This window comes from Muntiacus reevesi, chromosome 2 (assembly GCF_963930625.1).
Source record: "Muntiacus reevesi chromosome 2, mMunRee1.1, whole genome shotgun sequence".
Classification (NCBI taxonomy): domain Eukaryota; kingdom Metazoa; phylum Chordata; class Mammalia; order Artiodactyla; family Cervidae; genus Muntiacus; species Muntiacus reevesi.
Genome location: NC_089250.1, coordinates 195,110,038 through 195,116,430, shown reverse-complemented (window position 1 = coordinate 195,116,430; position 6,393 = coordinate 195,110,038). Strand labels below are relative to the sequence as shown.

Genomic DNA, 6,393 nt, shown 5'->3' with positions numbered 1-6,393 from the left:
CATTTGCACCTACGAAGGATTTTAACAATGATAATGCTGTCTTTGTCCAGCATGGAGTGAGGTATATAGGGAAACCCTGATGCAGTAGGCATCGGGGGAGGGGTTCTGACCCTTTTGGAAAACAGTTTGATGCTGGGTATCAAAACCTTAAACAGGGCATTCCCCTCAGTTCAATAAATCCACTCCTGGTAACCTAGCTCAAGGACAGTATTCTAAATCTGGATAAAGCTTTGTGTATTTGCAGTCAAATGGGAGAGACAACTAAACTATAAGCAATAGATTAAATAAACCATGAGGGTTGTTCATTTGATATTTTCGCCAAACAATGTGAGTTAAATGCCAGTTGTGTGCCAGGTACTGTCCTAGGTGCCAGGAATACAGCTGTGAACAAAACTCTGTGTCCTCATGGGACTGACTCAGAAAGGAGAATGAAAACAAAGAGAAGATAGGAATATGTGATATGATAAGAACAAAGCAGGGTTCTGTGTGAGCAGTGATGGGGACTGGAGGTTGAACAACTGTTCCATTTTGCTGAGAACTGAAGGCGGTTCCCAGTACAGGGGATTTTCAGTTTTAAAACTGGGACAGCCTTGGGCAAACTGGGATGAGCTGGTCACCCTAAGAAGGGCAGCCTTTTGATGAGGCTGCCCTGTTGGTGAGGTGGTCAGGGCCTCTCTAAGGAGGCAGCTTTTAAGTAAGGGCAGAATGAAGCAAGGATGTGTATTATGGACATGATGGCAGAGCAGCTTCCCAGGCAGAGAGAACAGAATGTGCAAAGGCCCTGGGGCAGGAGTGTTCCTGGGCACCTTTGAGGACTTAGCAAAGGTCAAGCTGTCAGAAGCATAGGTTTCAGAGGGGGAGGTAGGGGCTGGCTTCTGACCCCTGCCAGAAAAGAAAAATGGATTTTATTCTAAGCCCAGTGGAAGTCTTTGGAGGTTTAAACAAGCAAAGTGATATTGAAACCGTGTAACTCATATTGAAACTTGAGCCCATGTTCCAGGACTTGAACCTGGCCAAAATCCAGGGTTTTCCAACTGAGATCACATACCTGGCTTCAGGACTTAATGAAGCTCAGGCTCTTTTTTTTTTTTTTTTTTTTTTTTTACTAATAAAAAAAATTGTATTTACTTAGAAGCATTCAGAATGTCAACAAAACAGCTGCGACTTTTTTTCTTTTTCTTTTGCAATTACAGAGTGGTATTCAGTTAACAGAACAACAATTATTCGTATAAGCTGCATCAGAGACAACTGAAGATGAAAAAACTACCATCCCCATATATAACTAATTTGTGCTGTGCACCAACAAGAACCTGCTTTAAATTTCCATGCCAATTTACAACCCCCATACTGTACCAGGCAAGGTTAGTGGCTATTGAAAATACCACCAGGACAGGGCTATCTAAAGACACATTCGGTAGTGTGCTAACTATACAAAAAAAGACACTGTACAGTTTAAAAACAAATCTTACACAGCCTTACATTTCAATTTTTTTTTCTTTAAAAGGAGTGAGTTGTGTACAGGGGGGTTAAATGCTTTATAGACAAGAAAAAAAAAAAACTGCGCTAGAACCAACTTATTCATCATCATCATCTTCTTCCTCCTCCTCATCCTCTTCATCTTCCTCATCTTCCTTCTTTTTCTTGCTTTTTTCGGCCTTAACAACTCCCTTTTTTGCTGCATCAGGCTTCCCTTTAGCTCGGTATGCAGCAATATCCTTTTCATACTTTTCCTTCAGCTTAGCAGCCTTCTTCTCATAAGGCTGCTTGTCATCCGCAGCAGTGTTATTCCACATCTCTCCCAGTTTCTTTGCAACATCACCAATAGACAGGCCAGGATGTTCGCCTTTTGTTTTTGGACGATACTCAGAACAAAACAAGAAAAAGGCCGAAGGAGGCCTCTTGGGTGCATTGGGATCCTTGAACTTCTTTTTTGTTTCCCCTTTAGGAGAGATATAAGTTTTCATTTCTCTTTCATAACGGGCCTTGTCCGCTTTTGCCATGTCTTCAAATTTTCCTTTCTCTTTAGCAGACATGGTCTTCCACCTCTCTGAGCACTTCTTAGAAAACTCTGAGAAGTTGACTGAAGCATCCGGGTGCTTCTTCTTGTGCTCCTCCCGGCAAGTTTGCACAAAGAATGCATATGATGACATTTTGCCTCTCGGCTTCTTAGGATCTCCTTTGCCCATGTTTAATTATTTATCCTCCGCGAGGCACAGAGTCGCCCAGTGCCCGTCCAGCTCTCACTTGCCCCGGCGCTGTCTCTATGGAGCTCAATGTACTGCAATGGCTGTCAAACTCAGGCTCTTTATGTCTCATTAAAGAAGGGATTCAGTGGGAGACAAAGTGATAGGTAAGAAGTCCTTTTATTTCGAGAGAAACACAGAGAGAGTGTGGGCCCTGTTAGAAGGTGAGACTGGTTGGAAATATGGTATGGTTAGCTTTTGTGGGCTGGGTAATTTCATAGGCTTCTTGGGCTTCCCTGGTAAGCAGGTAAAGAATCTGCTTGCAATGTAGGAGACCCCGGTTTGATTCCGGGGTTGGGAAGATCTGCTGAAGAAGGGATGGGATACCCACTCCAGTATTCTAGCCTGGGGAATCCCATGGACTATATAGTCCATGCGGTCACAAAGAGTTGGACTCAACTGAGGGACTTTCACTTTTATAGTCTAATGAGTGGGAGGATTATTTCAACTATTTTAGAAAAGGGGAGGAGATTTCCATGAATTGGGCCACTGCCCATTTTTTGGTCTTTGATGATTAGCTTCAGAACAGTGTGTCAGTCTGTCAGTCAGTTCAGTCACTCAGTCGTGTCCCACTCTTTGTGACCCCATGGACTGCAGCACGCCAGGCTTCCCTGTCCATCACCAAATCCCAGAGCCTACTCAAACTCATGTCCATTGCATTAGTGATGTCATCCACCCATTTCATCCTCTGTCATCCCCTTCTCCTCCTGCCCTCAATCTTTCCCAGCATCAGGGTCTTTTCCAATGAGTCAGTTCTTCACATTAGGTGGCCAAAGTATTGGAGCTTCAGCTTCAGCATCTCCAGTGAATATTCAGGACTGATTTCCTTTAGGATGGACTGGTTGGATCTCTTTGCAGTCCAAGGGACTCTCAGGAGTCTTCTCCAACACCACAGTTCAAAAGCATCAATTCTTCAGTGCTCGGCTTTCTTCACAGTCCAACTCTCACAGCCATACATGACCACTGGAAAAACCATAGCCTTGACCTTGCTTTTCACTTGCCTTTCACTTCTCTTCTTTTCTCAGCTATTTGTAAGGCCTCCTCAGACAACCATTTTGCCTTTTTGCATTTCTTTTTCTTGGGGATGGTCTTGATCGCTTCCTCCTGTACAATGTCACAAACCTCCATCCATAGTTCTTCAGGCACTCTGTCTATCAGACCTAATCTCTTGAATCTATTGTCACTTCTACTGTATAATTGTAAGGGATTTGATTTAGGTCATACTTGAATGGTCTAGTGGTTTTCCCTACTTTCTTCAATTTAAGCCTGGATTTTTCAATAAGGAGTTTATGATCTGAGCCACAGTCAGTTCCTGATCTTGTTTTTGCTGAGTATAGAGCGTCTCCATCTTTGGCTACAAAGAATATAATCAATCTGATTTCAGTATTGACCATCTGGTGATGTCCATGTGTAGAGTCTTCTCTTGTGTTGTTGGAAGAGGGTGTTTGCTATGACCAGTGCATTCTTTTGGCAAAACTCTGTTAGCCTTTGCCCTGCTTCACTCCATACTCTAAGGCCAAATTTGCCTGTTACTCCAGATATCTCTTGACTTCCTACTTTTGCATTCCAGTCCCCTGTGATGAAAAGGGCATCTTTTTTGGGTGTTAGTTCTAGAAGGTCTTATAAGTCTTCATAGAACCATTCAGCTTCAGCTTCTTCAGCATTACTGATTGGGGCATAGACTTGGATTCCTGTGATATTGAATGGTTTGCCTTGGAAACAAACAGAGGTTATTCTGTCGTTTTTGAGATTGCATACAAGTACTGCATTTCAGACTCTTTGTTGACTATGATGGCTACTCCATTTCTCTTAAGGGATTCTTTCCAACAGTAGTAGATATAATGGTCATCTGAATTAAATTCACCTATTCCAGTCCATTTTAGTTCACTGATTTCTAAAATGTCAATGTTCACTCTTGCCATCTCCTGTTTGACCACTTCCAATTTACTTTGATTTGTGGACCTAACATTCCAGATTCCTATAAAATATTGTTCTTTACAGCATTGGACTTTACTTCCATCACCAGTTAACATCCACAACTGGGCATTGTTTTTGCTTTGGTTCTGTCCATTCATTCTTTCTGCAGTTACTTCTCCACTGTTCTCCAGTAGCATATTTGGCATCTATGGACCTGGGGAGTTCATCTTTCAATGTCATACTTTTTGCCTTTTCATTTTGTTCTCAAGGCAAGAATACTGAAGTGGTTTGCCATTCCCTTCTCCAGTGGACCATGTTTTGCCAGAACTCTGTACCATGACCCATCCATCTTGGGTGGCCCTACACAGCATGACTCATAGTTTCATTGAGTTAGACAAAGCTGTGGTCCATGTGATCAGTTTGATTAGTTTTCTGTGATTGTGGTTTTCATTCTGTCTGCCCTCTGACAGATAAGGATAAGAGGCTTATGAAAGCTTTCTGGTGGGAGAGACTGGCTGTGAGAACAGTCCATGGGTGTTCATTTAGCTGGCTGATGTCTTATGATGAGCATATGCTGAGGCTCAAGGAGTAGTGGAAGTCAACTTACTTGTCATCTTGGACCCATTTTGTTGTAGTCAGTTTATGTCATGTCCTCGGGTTATGTCATTCTTTTAAAGTTTGTGCCCAGCACCCTTCCCTCCTGTTTCAATATGATTTATGAATTTAGAAAGAACACTTCGGCTGCTTCGAGAAGGGAATATTGGTAGTTGTGACTGGGAGGCAGAATGGAATCTGGTGGACCTGATAGAAGGCTGTTGTAATCTAGGGCAACAATCTTGTCAAACTCAAGCCTACATCAGAATCACCTGACTTCCAGTAGACCTTGAGCCTCATTACATGCTCATTGTAATGACATTGCATTACTACATTAGCTAAATGACATGCCCACCAGCATTATGACAGTTGCCATGACAAAAACCAGGAAAGCCCATACAAGGACTAAAAAGGAGTGTTCAAGGTCCAAACCACATTCCTGTTCTTAGATAATTCATGAATACTTCTCCCTCTTTTCAGTCCTCTCTCTTTTACCTCTACCTTCTTATATATACTGTATCCACTTGAACTGGGTTGAGATGTTGATTTGCAAACTGAATTCCCACTTCTCCATCCTTTGGCTAATGGATAAAACTTGTGCTGTTCCAGTCTCAGCATCCATTTCATTTGGCTGTGCAAATCTCAGCAGGAAAAACAAGAACCTCCCTGGTCCCAGCCAAGGGTAGGACCCCAGCAAGGGTCCAGTTGACCAATTCAGTGGCACTTTGAGTAGCAAAGAGCTAGGGGAGAGATGAAGGTGACTTGCACAAAGGTGTATCAATGCTGAAGTTAAGGAGTCTTGTCTGGGATACGTTTTGAAGTAAAGCTATCAATCCCATTTTGGTTCCCCCTTTAACCTGATTACACCAAGGAGAATATCTCAATTTGGTACCAGTCTGGCCCTAACACTTTTCTGTCTCCCCTCCCTTTTAATAAAGAGAGAGCAGGCCTCACCGCATAGAGCTCTCAGCAGAGAATTCTAGTTAAAATTTGATTTTTTTGGAGATCTTCATTGTATTTATTTTTTTATGATTGCCTGCAACTTCTGACAAGTGATATTGGTTTTTCATTTACAGGAGTGTTACAAAGCTTTTATTTTCAATAAATGTATTTATTTTTTTAGAAGTGACAGTTGCTATAAGTCTCTGAAGTAAATAATGACTTCCCTGGTGGCTCAGTGGTAAAGACTCTTCCAGCCAAGCAGGAGATCAGATTTGATCCCTGGGTCAGGAAGATCCACTGGAGAAGGAAATAGCAACCCACTCCAGTACTCTTGCCTGGGAAATCCCATGGGCAGAAGACCTGGTGGGCTACAGTCCATGGGGTCACAAAGAGTTGGACATGACTGAGTGATTGAGCACACACATACACGAAATAAATAATAGTGTTTATATATACATATGTACACACACACATCTATGCATGTATACACACACACACATCTATGCATGTGTACACACACACACACACACACCGAGAGATGATGGGTCACAGTGACTGCACTTTGGGAAGTACTGTCCTAAGTCTCCATTCCCTTTGGTTCTGCAAAGCCAGCACCTGAAATCCCCGGGCCCTTCTTAAACCCGGGAAGTCCCTCCCGTCTCTGGTGGCTGAGTATACTTCCTCCTCTCTCTTTACC

At 42.7% G+C, this 6,393-nt stretch overlaps 1 pseudogene; it reads right to left on the bottom strand.

The window, feature by feature from the left end:
• Nucleotides 1-1,094: 1,094 nt before the first annotated feature.
• On the bottom strand, nt 1,095-2,285 carry LOC136158497 (high mobility group protein B1 pseudogene; annotated as a pseudogene).
• Nucleotides 2,286-6,393: the final 4,108 nt, after the last annotated feature.